Source organism: Lampris incognitus, chromosome 10 (assembly GCF_029633865.1).
Source record: "Lampris incognitus isolate fLamInc1 chromosome 10, fLamInc1.hap2, whole genome shotgun sequence".
Classification (NCBI taxonomy): Eukaryota; Metazoa; Chordata; class Actinopteri; order Lampriformes; family Lampridae; genus Lampris; species Lampris incognitus.
In genome coordinates, this window is record NC_079220.1 from 30,947,406 (window position 1) to 30,965,049 (window position 17,644).

General features: G+C 46.1%; 1 pseudogene; it reads left to right on the plus strand.

Moving 5' to 3' along the window:
- Positions 1-6,084: 6,084 nt before the first annotated feature.
- The window catches only part of LOC130119567 (synaptic vesicle membrane protein VAT-1 homolog), a 40,781-nt pseudogene continuing 29,221 nt past the window's right edge, over positions 6,085-17,644 (plus strand).

Below are 17,644 nucleotides of genomic sequence, written 5' to 3' on the forward strand. Positions count from 1 at the left end.
GCTCGTTCTCTGCTCTGAACCTCCTTCTGTAGGAATGTCACTATTTCAGAGACCTTCCATTCATCATCCACTCCCCTCTGACGACTATATTCAAGAGCTACGTCATCTGGAATCATCTGTAGCAGGATTGGCCATAGCAGGCTTCCGTAGGTTTCTGACACTACACCCAGTGACTCCAAGCTCCTTATTTGAATGTTACATTCATCATATAGCTGCCTCAGTGCATTCACGTCGGAGGACTTCTTCACAGGAGTTAGATTCAGGAGCTTTGACATGTGAGCACTGATCACTAGATCTCTTCTTCCAAATCTGCTTTGTAGCAAGGTGACTGCAGCATCATAATTGTCATTTGTTAAAGTCAGTCCTGCTATTGCCTTTGCAGCCGGTCCTGTGAGGTAAGTTTTCAGGTAGGTAAACTTCTCTTGTTTGCAAAGTGCATCATTGTTGTGAATAGCAGTCTCATACTGGCTCCAGAACTCTTGCCACATGCTAACATCTCCATTGTATCTTTCAATGACCAGCCTCGGTAGTTTTACTGATTGTCTCTGTGAGGATCTGGCTGAGTCATTTGAGTTAGCATCACTCACCCGCTGTGGTCTTGCTGCTTGGTTCTGTTCTTCATTTTTTCTTATCATCCATTGCGCGCGGCTTCTTGTCATGACCACGCGCTCCCTGTACTGCTCCGCAGTTTCAATCTCAGCCTCCAAGTCGTCCATCTCTGTTAGCTGTTCTATTCCTCTGTCCAGTTCGAACAAACTGTCTTCTTTAACGCCCATAGCATCCAATAAAGTTGTCAAGTGATCAATGTCTGGGTCTTCTTTTACCATTTCCATGTCAATCTGGTTCAGAATTCCTGTAGCACCACCTCGTATGGTACCACGCTTTTGTTTCATTCTTTCCATATCGCTCCGGAGTTCTTGGTCCGCCATTTCAGCAGCCTGAGCTGCGTTCTCGTCGGGGTTCTCAATGTCCATATCTCCCGGGTTTCGGCACCAAAAAATGTAGGAATTATATTCCCTTCTCGAACAGCAAAGACCACAAAAACATACATTCGACAAAGCTAATGGTAACGTTTTTCTTGCTAATCTCTGAGCGCACTGCTCTCGCACGAGTCTCGACCGTCAACCGAATCAACTTCCTGTTTCCTTGTCGCTAAGCCTGCTGGGAGTTTGAGTTTTACATTACGAAATACAGTAGGCTTTTCTAATATGAACTGTGCGATCTGAACATTCGATCTATTCTTTTTAACATAACAAATAATATTTCTGTAATCATGTATTACATATAGTAATCAATCATATCTCTAATCATGCATTCAATAGAATAATCAATCAATCAAATAAACAATATAATTCACTTGTTTTCATGAACTAATTATTGAACTACTATTCAACTCAATCATGTGACCAAATAAGTCACAACAGTTAGATGTTTGTTTGTTGTCCAGAATTGTTACGATCTATACAGGGTATAGCGTTTTGGTTTGGTTTTTACGCGCAGGATCAAGGGGATAGGTAAGCTTCCTATATGGGTGTACTCTTGATCACTTAGCCTATCTTTGTTACATACACCAGGTTAGGAGTGAGTGCCGCCCTCTGTATTTATTAGTCTAGTGTAGTTTAGGTTCCTGTTTATCCTTGGTGGTCTAGAATCCTATTGCACTAGTTTAGGAGGTCAACTTTTGGTGTATGGTTTCTTTACTTGGGCACCGCTCTTAGTTCCCTTGTTCCCTGTGACATTCATATTATCTGTAATAAATATTTTTGCATTTTAGTCGGCATCTTGGCTTTTGTGTTGAAACTCGCATTCTCGATGCATAGTGCGTCCCCTAGACTAAAGGGTCGTAACACAAACCGAACTTTTTAAACAATTCAGCATGAAGACTGATCAACCTCACCAAACCGGAAATCGGAAAGATAAGTAAAATAAAAAAATCTAAAACATGAACGATCAAATCTTGAAGAAAAGTCCCCGCACACCCATGGAAAAACACGGACCAAGTATTACAATGGTTCTGAAATAGTTGGAATGTATTTGTTGTCTCAACTACAGGACCTGGAAATCAATGTTGGACTCTATAGGGATGATGTGCTAGCAATTTGTAGCAAAACACCAAGGGAAGTTGAGAAAACTATGCAAAATATTCTCAAACAGCGGTCTGTCCAGGATGTCTCCCCGCCTGCCGCCCAATGACTGCTGGGATAGGCTCCAGCATCCCCGCAACCCCGATTGGGATAAGCGGCTTGGATAATGGGGAAAAAATGGGCTAAAAATCACTATTGAAGCAAACAAAAAAACAAGTTGACTTTCTAGACATCTCAATGGACCTTAGGAACGGCACATACAAGCTGTACATTAAGCCCAACAACACGCTGCAGTATGATCACAGAGAAAGCAACCACCCACCCACCCTCCATCTTCAAGAACATCCCAGAAAGCATTAATATAGAAGACTCTCAAAATTGCCATCTAGTGAGTCCATATTCAATGAAGCTATACCCCGATACCAAGATGCATTGCAAAAGAGCGGCTACAATTTTAAGCTCAAATACAACCCACCATTCAACACTGACTGCCAGCAAATCAACAAACGTAGCAGAAAACGACACATCACCTGGTACAACCCACCCTACAGTGATACCGTGACCACAAACATCGGTAAACAGTTTTTTTTTAACTTTTGGCTAAGTGCTTTGCCACGGACCATCAACTGAGGAAGATATTCATTCTGAACACCACCAAAATTAGTTACAGCTGCATGCCTAAAATAATATCGTCCCACAACACAAGAATCGTGAACAAATCAATGACACCTTCATCACAAATGGACTCCCCCAACTACAACTGCCGTGTGAACGATTCATGCCCCCTCAAGGGAAAATGCCAGATGAAAGGAGTTATCTACCAAGCTACGGTGACAAGCGATGACAACGACAAAATAGAGACATACGTCGGTCTAACTGAGGGAACATTCAGAAAGAGGTTTAATGCACACATGTAGCTTTAGAAACAACCGTTTAAAGAATGTAACATCTTTAGCCATTATACGTATTTCGTCATTGGCGGACAGAAACATTAATTATTCAACCACCTGGAAAATCCTCTCAAAGAACAGGGCATATTCAATCAGTAGTAAGATTACATTACATTACATTACAGTCATTTAGACGACGCCTTTATCCAAAGCGACTTACAATAAGTGCATTTAACGTAGGAAATCAGGAGAACTACTTGTCATCAGAGATCATAAGTGCATCTAAACAAGCATCTAAGAGCAAAACCAGTGCTAAAGTAGAAGCGCAAGAAAGAGATTTGTTTTTTAAATGAGTGAATACAATAAGTGCTAAGAACAAGTAACAGGGTAGTAGTTCTTGAAGAGGCGAGTTTTCAACCTGCGCCGAAAGATGGGCAGCGACTCCGCTGTCATGACATCATCATAAGGGAAGTCATGTGAGTGAATAACAGAACGCAGGGATGTTGTGTACAGGAAGAAAAGGAGAGGACCCAGAACCGAACCTTGTGGAACGCCTGTAGTCAGTCTGCGAGGCTCCGACATAGATCCCCTCCATGTCACCTGGTAGGAGCGACCCATCGGGTAGGTTGCAAACATTGAGAGTGCAGAGCCTGTGACACCCAGCCCCTCAAGAGTAGAGAGGGTGATCTGGTGGTTCACTGTGTCGAACGCAGCTGACAGGTCCAGGAGTATCAGGACAGAGGAGAGAGAGTTTGCTCTCGCAGAGTGCAGTGTTTCTGTCACTGCAAAGAGGGCCATCTCTGTCGAGTGACCCACCCTGAACCCTGACTGGTTAGGGTCCAGGAGGTTGTCTGGTGGAGGTACAAAGAAAGTTGGTTAAAGACAGCACGTTCGAAAGTTTTGGATAGAAAGGGTAGAAGGGAAACCGGTCTGCAGTTTTTGACGTCAGAGGGGTTAAGTGATGTTTCTTGAGAAGGGAGTTGACTCTAGCAGTCTTGAAGTCAGATGGAAAGCATCCTGCCTGGAGGGAGGTGTTGATTAGGTGGGTTAGAAAGGGAAGGAGTTCAGGTGCTATAGACTGAAGAAGAGGGGAGGGGACCGGTTTAAGGGAGCATGTGGTGGGGCGACTGGATGTGATGAGAATCTCGTCGGGGGAGAGGGGAGCGAGGTGGGATAGGATGGGACGTGGAGAGGTGAGGAAGGGTGCAAAGGGCGGGATAGTACAAGCAACACTAACCGGGTGGTGAGAAAAGAAGGATCTGATGTCGTTTACCTTCTTGTCAAAGAAGTTAGCGAAGTCATCAGGGAGAAGGGAGGAAGTAGGAGGAGGAGGTGGGGGTTGAAGAAGTGTAGAGAAGGTTTCAAAAAGTTTCTTAGGATTAGAGGCAGAGGATTGGAGTTTAGAGCGATATAATAGAAGGCAGCCTTAGCAACAGAAAGGGAGGAGGAGAAAGTGGAAAGAAGAGATTGGAAGTTGAGAAGGTCCTCTGGGAGTTTGCCTTTTCTCCATTTGCGCAATCTATGTCTAACTGAAAAATATTTTCCAGAAATGTCCACACTGAATAATGGGAATGAACTAGCCAACAGCTGCAGACATAGATATAAGCACCTATTTTGTATTTATAAATAAATCATGACAATAAACAAACACCCCCCACCCCATTGGACTGTTAGCGATCGCATGTTTTTAATTTTGGATGTCGTACCTCCGTTAGCGATCACTTTTTTGAATTTTTGTATGTTGCACCTCTCCCTTCCCCGTTGGACATTGAACACGTGATGTACATGACGAGGCAGTAAATGGTATGTTCTTTCCTCGAGTAGCTTTAGTGACAGCTGATGATTGCTTATGGCATGAAACAGGCTTGTACCGTCTCATAAAGAATTTACTTGAATCACTGGATTTTATATATATATAACTTTGTTTAAAGAAACACTCAACGGTAGAGAAAATGCTCGACAGATTATATATATAAAATAGCTCACAGTTGTTAAATGGCAGAACAAGCCTGTTTCGTGCTCAACGCACTCATCAGCTGCCACGTTGGCTATACTACAAAGAGAAGAAAACAGCGGTTTGTTTGTTTTTTTTCGGAAGCCAATGGTGTAGATACAAGTGCTCAACAAATGAGGAGCGGAATATTAAAATAGATGTAGGGGAAAAAAAGTTAATGCATTTCAGTACAAGCTTGTTTCGCACGTCACACACACTCATCAGCTGCCAGTGTGATTAAACCAATGTGATTATATATATATATATATATATATATATATATATATATATATATATATATATATATATATATATATATATTAATACAGATGCAGGAGAAAAGTTTTAATACATAGCACAAGCCTGTTAAGACTTTTTTTCCTGCATCTGTATTGATGTTCGCTCCTCATTACTTGACAACTTTTATCTACATCATTGACGGTTTCGGAAAAAAACGCTATAGATAGATAGATGGATGATGGATAGATAGATAGATAGATGTGTTGTCTATGTACGAAAGGTTACCTATCTTTTAAGCAATGGGCTGTCTACACCGGAAAGAGTGTGTGTGTGTGTGTGTGTGTGTGTGTGTGTGTGTGTGTGTGTGTGTGTGTGTGTGTGTGTGTGTGTGTGTGTGTGTGTGTGTGTGTGTGTGTGTGTGTGTGTGAGTCCCCTGAAGGTTCCTGTTAATCAGCCTGTACAATGGGCAGCATAAACAAATCTTTCCTCAAGACTGTTTCTTCAGGAATGGCCCGAGGCCAAGGAATATTTAGATAAAATAAAATGCTTAAGGGAAAAACATGTATCCATTGAGTCAGGATTTTCGGCCTTTTCGGGCAAATACATTTGATCCCTACAGCAAGGCCTACCTATCCCACAAAGATGTGGCATAAGCCATTCATTTGATATCTGCAAATCATTCTACGCTTCGCTGTAATATCCTGACGTAAAGCCCTGTGAATAAACCACGTTATCCAATCGTGGGCACCCTAATCCTCCTTTTCAGACTCCGTGTTTTCCAGCCCGCCCACGTCTCGTCCCACTCGCCGCTTTGGTCGGAGCGCGGCGCTGTCAACCACTGGCCGCTAAACCCGCTGCGAGGCAGTCTGCTCTCACTAGCAAACCCTCCGCCTGCCCCGCGCTGCTGCTGTCTCCATGCAAGACTGCTGAAGAACCCCTGACTTTCACATTTTCGTTTTCACTGCAACGACGGCAAAAGGAAACGAGCCTCCGTCGGTAATAATAACAATAAATAAGCACAGGAAGTGAATATTTCGAGACTTCTCACTGTCTATCCACACTCTGCACCATGTCTGGAGAGGACGCACCTGCCCAGCAGCAAAACGCCGTGGAGCAGAAGCAGGAGACCAAAGCCGGCGAGGAGCCCAAAACCGAGTCCAAGCCGGAGTCGCCGGCGCCGGCCAGCCCCGCCGAGGCAGCGGCTCCACCCGCGGCCACCGACAAGGTCCCCGAGGAGGAGGCGTTTGCCTACCGCTCGCTGGTCCTCACCGGCTACGGAGGCTACGACAAAGTGAAGCTGCAGGTGAAGAAGGGTAAACCGGTACTCAAAGCCGGAGAGGTCCTGGTGCGGGTCAAAGCATGCGGGCTCAACTTCGCCGACCTGTTGGGCCGCCAGGGTCTCTACGACCGGCTGCCGTCCCCGCCTGTCACGCCGGGGATGGAGTGCTCCGGAGTGGTGGAGGCTGTGGGGGAGGAGGTCACAGATAGAAAAGTAAGCGCATCACCCACTGCTCCCCGTAATAATTTACAAAGGAAAAAAAAAGAAGCTACATGACCTGTGTGATATCACGCTGATTACTTTATTGAAGTGTCACAGTATTTCATTTCAACAAAGCTTGGCTTCATTCTCGGGAATGAATGGCTACAGCTGGAAATGGGTGTGTCTCTTATAGGCAGTGCATAGCTTTAGTCTTGTTTGTGTAGTACGCTCTTCAAATCAATGTCATTTCACGGGTACGTATCAGGTCTTATATTTAGGCTAACACACGATAAGAAATAGGCCAATCGGCCCATAATAAATGACTGTTTGAGCGTTCTTGGGGAAAACCGCCGTTCGTTTGCTGGTTTATCAGCAGGGAGTGCACTTGCTGTTCCAAAGTGGAAAGTAACGGTCACACCGGTATACTTGTGTTGATATAACGTCTGCAGGTGAGCACCAAAGTGCCCCCATTATATCTTAATTGGCTTGAGTGAAGCCTTGTCTGTCGGTGGCCTGGATGTGTCGCCGAGCGTGACAGCTCCCAAGTTGGGAAGCGGCGCCGAGCGGGGCGTTGCGGATGGACTCGTGTTTAACTGACACAAGGTTGAAGGAAGACGGTCACACTAAAGATGCTGTACATCGGGACAGGCGGACGGACGCCGGCGGTTATTCTCTACCTCTCCGCTCTCATGTGAGCAGCGGCGCCTTTGTTGTCTGTCGGGAGAGCCGCGCGCCGAGCGGAAAGGGCGCGGCGCGGCGCGGCGCGACGCGACCAATGTGACCGCTGAAACGCGCTTTGTCAACAGATATCGCTTTGTTTTCTCTCGGCAGCTTTGTGCAATCATTTACATGTTCTGATTTTAAGTTCAACTTGTGCGCCCCCTCGCAATAAACAACGTCGTTAGAAGTATCAATTAATTACAGCCTATTTGACTACGAAATCAAACATATTGTGCGCACGAGAACGCGTTAAGGTGTGGAATATTGATGGACGGCTTAATTCTGACGATCTGTGAGGATGACCTTCCCCTAAGCAGCATGATGATGAGTCATGTAGCCATTTCTGCAAGTTACACGGCATCACCACGGCAACGCCTTTTTCTAATACAACTAGGTTGCCATATAGGCTTACGCCTTGACCAGTGATGGCTCATACAATGGCTGCTGTAACACAGTCATACCACATTTTATCGACTTTGCGAGCAGAAATTGCTGGGCTACATCGTGATCATCTTTGAACTTCGGAGATGTGAGTCTAGAGGCAATGCATCTGAATGGGGAGTGGCCCGGCTTGTCCGAATATTTGATTGAAAGATATTCACACAAAGTAATAGGACCAATATTGGTTCTCCACAGTGCAATGGTCCTGAGACATCAATTAAAGGGAATGACCCTTCTCTTATTAAATACTTTACATCTTCTTTCACTTAGTCGGCCATGTAGATTGGATTTAAATGTCACACTCGCGTGCACGCACAGCCACCGAGCAGACACACACACCCTTTGCCATCGCAGGCCTTACACTTCCTCCTCTTCCTCTCCTAGACACTGCCTCCCAGAATTAAGAGCCAATCTTCTTAATGGACAGAGATCTCTGAGATATCTGTTTTGGCAGCTAACTCCGAGGGAATGTGCTGACCCTAGTAGCCCTGGTGTTTTCTTGGAAGGCACCCTACTCACTGCAGCTCTCTCTCTCTCTCTCTCTCTCTCTCTCTCTCTCTCTCTCTCTCTCTCTCTCTCTCTCTCTCTCTCTCTCTCTCTCTCTCTCTCTCTCTCTCTCTCTATCTATCTATTTCTCTATCTATCTATGTATCTTTCTATCTATCTATGTATCTATCTATGGGTGTGTCTGAAGGGTTTGCATATGGCATGAAGTGTGACTAAACATAATCATGACCGAATTAAGACATTAATCACATTTCAGTGATGCATCGTTGCATGTTTCAGTTTTGTCTGCAACAGTTTAAGACCACAGAGTTTCCTGCACAGTGGCAGTTCTGCAGTTTGGGACAGAAAAAGACTTGATAAAGACATACGGCAGTGACATCACCCTAAGTGACCTAAGCAGTAGTGAGAGGAGGTAGGGAGGGGAGGTAGGGAAAAAAGAGAGGAGGTAGGGAGGGGAGGTAGGGAGAAAAGAGGGGCGGTAGGGAGCGGAGGTAGGGAGAAAAGAGGGGAGGTAGAGAGCGGCGGTAGGGAGAGAAGATGGGCGGTAGGGAGAAAAGAGGGGAGGTAAGGAGAAAAGAGAAGAGATAGGGAGGGGAGGTAAGGAGAAAAGAGGGGTGGTAGGGAGGGGAGGTAGGGAGAAAAGAGGGGCGGTAGGGAGGGGGGTAGGGAGAAAAGAGGGGAGGTAAGGAGAAAAGAAGAGAGGTAGGGAGGGGAGGTAAGGAGAAAAAAGGCGAGGTAAGGAGAAAAGGGAAGAGGTAGGGAGGGGAGGTGGGGAGAAAAGAGGGGAGACGTCAGTGGTTACCCCGATCTGAAACAGCAGCAGTGTGTGTTGTGCAGAGCTGAAGTGGATCTGACCCATGTGTTTTCAATTATCCCCCTCCAGCCCACATTGTCAGTCTGGCATTTCCTTCTTTCCTTCTTTCCTCCCTTTATCTTTCCACCTTTTTTCTCATTTCCCTTTATTCTCACATCCTCATATTCTTCTCCCTAATTCTTTTCTTCCTTCTATCGTTCTGTCCGTCCTACATTCTCTTCTTCAATCCCTCCGTCATTCTATCGTGGTATCTCTCTGTCCACTCTTCTATACTTGCTTCCCTCCGTCCTCGACTCTCCCTTCTTCTCTCGCTATCATTCACTTCCCTAAATTTCCATTCAACTATTTGCCCTTCTTCACTTTTTCCTGTACACCTATTCATCTCTGCGTCCTTTCCTTTCCACCCGTCTTTCCTTTAGTCTTTCTTCCTGGTTTCATTCTTATGCACTTTCTTTCTGCTCTTCTTTCTTTCTTCAAACATTGCATTCTATCACTCCTTCCACCCTTTCACCATCCACTCCCTCTGTCTTTACCTTCATTCTATCCTCACATCTTCTCTTCTTTCTCCCCTTTGGTCCTTTTACCACTATCTTCGAACTGTCCTTGTGTACTTCTGCTCGTTCCCGTCCTCCTTCCTTCATCTTCTGAACCCTGTAGAGATGTTCCTACAGCCAGCTGACAGCGGACAGACTGTCCAGTAGGGTTGTGAGTTGGACCTCAGTCTCCCCCGACCTCTCCTTCAGTGAATCATGGAACATTTTCAGATTGAAAGTGTTATTGGTTCAAGGTCCTCCACAATAATAGTTGCTCAGTAACGTTGTGGTTCACAGTTGGGAACCTTCATTTATTACTGTAGTAGTCGAGCACAAACAGCAGCATGTCTGGGCGCGGCATGGCGTCATCCTCGGCATCTTCATCATCCTCACCATCCCCCCCCCCCCACCTTTTTCTCCCCAATTGTACTTGGCAAATTACTCCACTCTTCCGAGCCGTCCCGGTCGCTGCTCCACCCTCTCTGCTGATCCGGGGAAGGCTGCAAACTACTGCATGTCTCCTCCGATACATGAGGACTCACCAGCTGCCTCTTTTCACCTGACAGTGAGGCGTTTCACCAGGGAGACGTAGCGCGTGGGAGGGTCACGCTATTGCCCCCAGTCCCCCACCCCCCAACCCCCGAACAGACGCCCCGACCGACCAGAGGAGTCGCTAGTGCAGCGACCAGAACACATACCCACATCCGGCTTCCCACCCGCAGACATGGCCAATTGTGTCTGTAGGGACGCCCGACCAAGCCAGAGGTAACACGGGGGATCCTCCCCACCTTTACCGACGTGGTACAGATCTCTGCACACACATGGAAGCTGTTAACTTCCTTTTTATCACATGTACGAGAACAGCGGACAGTAGTGTACCTGAGGGTATATGCAGGTACATGGAGTATACCACCTCCTTTTCTGTCAGTTTACAGTAAAATCACCTATCAGCCACTGAAATCTATAGGCGAGTGTACCCATGTTCTCCTCAGTGATCTACCGTCTAGTCGCTGTACGTTTTCCTCCTCAACCACCACCGACACTGGCTGCACTGTGGGTTTTGCATTAAGCCGCCATCCTTCTCTATTTGACTCAAGAGCGGTATCAGTAATTTATGCTGAGTTCTTGTTTTTTCCCAGAGAATTTTGCTGAGACTGTCAAAGCCATGGGGCAACTGACCTGAGGCCCACATAGCCCAGTCTGAATCACCGTCTGATTAAGTCCATTCATGTAAAGTTAACTGGAAGTGTCTTTGTCATGCCCGGTTTTGCTACCGTCAACCCCACTGTGACAGTGTGTGATGCAGGGGAGTCAAGGCTGTGTGTGTGTGTGTGTGTGTGGTGGGGGTGGGGGTGGGGTGGGGGGGGCGCAGTGCAAGAACACAGTAAAGATGTAACTGAAGTTCTATGAGGCTTGTTAATCTGGCCTTGAGTATTTGCATTAAATCAAAGTGTGTGTGTGTGTGTGTGTGTGTGTGTGTGTGTGTGTTCGAACCGGCGATCCCCATGTTGGTAGGAAAGCGAAATAGACCGCCACGTTCATATCACAGAAAGAGAAAAAAGTACATCCATCCTTTTCTGTCTTTCAGCTACTGTGTCTCTAAATGTGTGTGTGTGTGTGTGTGTGTGTGTGTGTGTGTGTGTGTGTGTGTGTGTGTGTGTGTGTGTGTGTGTGTGTGTGTGTGTGTTCGAACCGGCGATCCCCATGTTGGTAGGAAAGCGAAATAGACCGCCACGTTCATATCACAGAAGAGAGAAAAAGTACATCCATCCTTTTCTGTCTTTCAGCTACTGTGTCTCTAAATGTGTGTGTGTGTGTGTGTGTGTGTGTGTGTGTGTGTGTGTGTGTGTGTGTGTGTGTGTGTGTGTGTGTGTGTGTGTGTGTGTGTGTGTGTGTGTGTGTGTGAGACAGCAGCTCGCATGCCTTACGTGGGCACAGCAGAATAACTGCAGATGCATGTGAATGTGACGTGTGAGTCATGCGTGTGTTCCTTGTTGAAGCTCAAACCTCCCCCGCCTATTGATTCGTGCCACACTGTACCTCCAATTACACCAGTGAAGTGGATGACGCTAGAAAACTCGGGGGGGGGGGGGGGGGGTGGGCGGGGGTGCAGAAAATTATGAATTAAAATGAACAGTAACGGAAATGAAGTTGCCGAAAGTGAATGGCGAAAGTATAGCTGAAAAATAGAAGAAGCGATTCAGTGTCACAAAGAGAGAGAGACAAAGAGAGACTTGGGTACGAGAGAGAGGGAAGAGTGAAAGAGGGTGATCTCTCTAATTGGAGTGGATAGACAGCGAGGCGCATGGCTCCCTCCAGACCATTAGAGAAGCCCGGGCGGAGCGGGTTTGTTCCCAGGAGGGAGAGAGCTTGTCTTGTGTTCAGCCATGGGGAAGAATCTGGCAGGGGCCTCTGATGAGTGGAGAGCAGCCAGGGAAGAAGATGGGCCCCATTGTCCTGTCTCGCTGATGAGGAAGAGGGAATACAGGACACTTCTCAGAGAGGGAGGGAAGGAAGCAGAGAACGGAGGTGTGGCGATGTGTGTGCGTGCGTGTGCATGTATGCGTGTGTGCATACATGTGTGTGTGTGTTGATGGATGGGTGAGGGGTATCACATATGAGATTTACAGAAATGGAGACAGCAGCATGCAGATAGTGAAAGAGAAGGCAGTGGAGGTGAAACTGTTCGAGGAGGTGTAGGGACACAGACCCAGACAGGCGGAGACGGGGAGGTAGGGCAGGTATTGGAAAAGCGTTAAGGGAATGGAGTCAGGAAATGCAAGAGAAAGGGGGGAAGAGAAAAAGTGACTTAGTTTGAGGAGAAAGGAAAGAGGTGGGTGGGGGGGGGTTGTGTAGAGAGTATTTGATAAGGAGGAGGATGAGGGGGAGGATGAGGAGGAGGAAGCAAACAGGAAGAAAATTGAAATGCTGCGGTTGTCTTTGTTTCCTGTGTCCCCTTGAGTGGGCTCTCCTTGTTGGGTGGTGCCGTGTGTGTGACGGTGTGTGTGTTGGGGGGGGGGTGCTGGGGTGTTGGTTATGAATGAGGCTCTTCCTCCTGGAAAGAGACAGTCCAGAGCCAGAGGACCCTGCTCTGATAACCCGGGGACAAAAAACGTCAAAGGTAGGGGAAGAATGTGTGCGTGTGTGTACTGACGTCAGTGGCTCCCTTGCGTTTCACTTCTGACAGTTGAACATAACAGCATAGCACATGGATGTGTGAGGACCATAAAATTAGATTTGGTGTTTTAACGTCTCATTTGCTCTTTGCATCCTCTGGTATATATAGGACCACTACCCTTATGAAGGGTTTATGAATGGTTTATGATCGCTTTAGGTTGTGAACACGTCATAAATCATTAATAAGTTGTTATAGCATATTAGGTAAAAAGGGCAACAGCGACCTGTTGCTTGCCAATAGTGAGCCCATTTTCTATCTCTACTGTCAAGCCTCAGATCTCACTGGTTAGCAACTAGCTACACACACACACACACACACACACACACACACACGCACACACACACACACACACACACACACGCACACACACACCAGATCTCACTGGTTAGCAACTAGCTACACACACACACACACACACACACACACACACACACACACACACACACACACACACACACACACACACACCAGATCTCACTGGTTTGCCAGCAAGTAGCAAGATCTGAGATTTAACAGAATATGGCAGGCGCTGCACAGCACTGTACCCCCAAAACAACCAGACATAAAAACAGTTTCTTTCCGCCGGCTGTCGTTCAAATGAATGCTTAACACTGTCAGATAACGGGCATCCCTACAGACACAATTGGCTGTGTCTGCGGGCGGGAAGCCGGATGTGGGTATGTCTCCTGTCTCCTGGTAGCTCCACTAGCACTTCCTCTGCTCAGTCGGGGCGCCTGTTCGGGGGGGGGGGGGATAGCGTGATCTTCCCACGCGCTATGTCCCCCTGGCGAAACTCCTAGTTGTCAGGTGAAAAGAAGCGGCTGGCGACTCCACATGTATCGGAGGAGGCATGTGGTAGTCTACAGCCCTCCCCGGATCGGCAGAGGGGGTGGAGCAGCGACCGGGGCGGCTTGGAAGAGTGGGGTAATTGGACAGGTACAATTGGGGAGAAAAAAGGGGGGGGGGAACTGTCAAATAAAGCCAGCCATTTTGTATATACTGTACTGTACATTGTACGTATACTGGTACACTCTGTCATGTCCATCTACCTCAGGCATGTGTGTAAGTAACCTGCTAACTTCTATGTCAGCATCTCTGATATATTCTCTGCACCATTGCACCTTATCGCCTCTTATTTCTTCTGTATAAATCAATCCTTGTGTATATATCTGAAGATCTTTGTGTTGTAGTGTTGTTATTCTATGTTAAGTACACTGACAGAGCCACGCAACCGGAGTCAAATTCTATGTATGTGCAAACCTACATGGCCAATAAACATGACTCTGATTCTGATTCTGATTCTGAGCAGAGTTAAATTTAAAAAAAAGCAGCAGTAACTTGATCTTGCCAAATAGTGAGCCTGAATCGATATGAAAACTGTGTTATAACTTGTTTATAATTGTTTATTAATGATTTATAAAGTGTTTACAAATGAATGGCCTAATTATAAACCGTTTATAAATCCTTTATAAGAGTAGTCATATTGTAAAGTGGTACCCATATTTTTAATGATCTTCTTGTGACAAGTTTTGCCCGACATGTTCTGGTTAACATATTGTGTGATATTGACTGGTTGTACTGATGGATTAGCAAATTTCTTACATGCTGTCAATAAAATATTATCATATTTTTATTTGACATACCTTTAGTGTCACTGTACTGTTAGATTTATATTTTTGTTTAGATTGTGTTTCGTAGATCATACATACTTGTGTTCTCCATCGGAATCAATAAAAGTGTTGTCTAATCTAACCCAATCTAATCTAATTTAACCCAATCTAATCTAATCTAATCTAATCTAATCTAATCTAAAATAATGAAATCTAATCTCATCTCATTACAGTGATATTCCTCTAGCAGAGCATATTTGTTTGCTTTAATCCATTTTACCATGATAATGTAATGTTATTTAACCTGTGTCCTCCTGTGCCCCGCCCCCCCCCACCCCCACAGGTCGGAGATAAAGTGATGGTGCTGAACCGCTGTGGGCTGTGGCAGGAGGTGGTAGCTGTGCCAGCCAGCTACACCTTCCTCATCCCAGAGGGGATGAGCTTTGAGGAAGCAGCGGCCCCTCCCTGTCAACTACATCACTGCCTACATGATGCTGTTTGACTTTGGCAACCTCCGGTCCAATCAGAGCATCCTCATCCATATTGCTGCAGGTATGGAGCTGGGAAGGAACAGCTTATGGTAAAAAAAGAAAGACAAAAAACTGTGTCATACAGCAGACATACTTCTGAATCACTTTGTCCCACATACACACCCACACCTTGTGCGATGTTCACGTGTTCACACAAAGTTCCTTGGGAAGTCCTTAGACTGGGATCACACGTAATGCATTGAGTGGCCTTATTCTGATTAAAAGTCGTCCCAGTTGAGAGCATCCTTGTCGATGCATCATTTCTGCAGTACAAACGCAGCGTTGGGACGGAGGTGTTGCGGGTACGTTGATAAATAACGTGGTCATTTAAAACGATGGCTGTGTGCTTGCAAGTTTTCCCAATGAAAACATTTTTACAGCTAACTAATTTAAATGCCGTTGCAATGCTCAAACAGAAAATCACGTATAATTCGTTTCATCTGAACATGTTTGAGCCACTGGATCCCAGCACAGAATGTGCCTCACTATTTGCAGTCACGTCAACATAATTCAGATTAAAAGAGGTCTAGAATGGATGTTGCATCACATTGTTTAATCCTATATAATGCTATGGCTCGGATCAAAGATGCATAGTTTGAATCGTGAACATGAGGAAATGACTCTTGGCCATTCACAGCGCTAAACTTATTGTTCCCTAGCTCCTGTTTACGTTTGCTTATTTCTATATGAGTTATGGCTGTTGGAGAGTATCCAGTATCCTAGTGTTTTTCTATGTGAGGGATGGCTATGCTTACACCTCCCGGACTGCACCAATGGCAGCTGATAAGTGCATGCAGTCCAGCAAGAGTGGATTTGTTTAGCACCTGGAGCCTGGACTGTGGGGTCAGTATTCATATTGAGATGGTGAGTGGGTGGGGTTGGACACCTGCACTGGGGTGTCATATGCAGAGCGTGAGATTATTTGATTTTGTTTTCGTCGCATCATTCCACCAGCTGGACAGAATGAGGAATTATCCAAAATAAATTCTCTCTCTCTCTCTCTCTCTCTCTCTCTCCTCTCTCTCTCTCTCTCTCTCTCTCTCTCTCTCTCTCTCTCTCTCTCTCTCTCTCTCTCTCTCTCTCTCTCTCTCTCTCTCTCTTGCCCCCCTCTCTATCTCTGTCTCTCTGTCTCTCTCTCTGTCTGTCTCTCGCTCTCTCTGTCTCTCTCTCACCCTTCCTCTCTCTCTCTCGCCCCTCTCTCTCTCTCGCCCCCCCCCTCTCTATCCCCCTCTCTCTATCTCTGTCTGTCTGTCTGTCTGTCTGTCTGTCTGTCTGTCTGTCTGTCTCTCTGTCTCTCTCTCTGTCTCTCTCTCTGTCTCTCTCTCTCTGTCTCCTGTTTTTCATCATATTCATATGGATCAGTACACAGTGGTGAGGAGGTATCTTGCTCGTTGGGACTATGTGGGTGTAGATGGATTGGGACAACTAAGCACAGATGAAGCCTACATCTGTATTCTCTATGTCAGACATAAAATGTCAATCCCTGCTGAGGACAAGAGAAACGGCCAGCCCGTGTGTGTGTGGCCCTTGACACTGAAAACAACGCTGATGAGAACACACGTATGAAATATATTCATGGCATTTTCGTGAAGCTGTGCAGTATTCACTGAGGGGACACGGACCTTTGATAGATGCCATGCCGACTATCATGGAAGCTTTCATGTGGACTTCCACATGTCCGTGGAAGCCAACAGAGGAACCTACAAGTGTGACCGCCATGTCACTCAGCTGTCACTCATCGACACAGATAATGTATGTGAAACTCATCTGGCCATGGGGTTTGTGCATTGTAGTAATGTACATATATTTCCTATCCAGGGACACCGGTGTGTAGAGCTTGTCCCGCTGTGTGAGCTGAGGCAGGGGCTGATTCATCAGGGCAGCCTGCCGGTCTCGGCTCATCAGCTGTCTGGATGTCAGAGCTATGAAAGCATATCACCAAACATACTAATCAAACATATGCCCATCTCTCTCTTTGCCTAAATTCACAAACCGTCCAACATTCATTGCACTTTTCAAATGATACAGACACCCGCTGTCACCTAAACCAAGTTTTCACCTCATTAATTTTGAGGGAAAAAAAAGTTTTACACTCTGATGCCCAAATTACAGGTGACAGTGGCAGATGTAATGATGGTAGTGCCATGTCAGGCAGTGGTGTTAGATGTGCACATCGTCCTCTGTTCAGTTACACCTTCTAACTGAACCACGTGGCCACATACTATGGCTGCCATGGTGCCAGAAGCTGCAAAGTGATGAAGTTCTCTGACATGGCCTCTGATTTAATTGTACATAATATAGTCCTGAGAGAGAGAGAGAGAGACAGAGAGAGAGACAAACAGAGACAGAGAGAGAGACAGAGAGAGAGAGGGGCAGAGAGAGAGAGAGAGAGAGAGAGCAAGAGAGAGAGAGAAATGGTGTGTGTGTGGGGGGGGGGGCTGTGAGAGGCTGTAAAAGCTATAATATATTCTGGCCCTCTCATATAAATACGTTCTCCTTTCACATACATATATTTTCACTCTCACGCACATACATGAATGTATGTGAAAGTGAGTGAAAGGACAATGTATGTATGTGAAAGAAGAATGTATGAATGTGAGAGGACCAGAATATATTATGGCTTG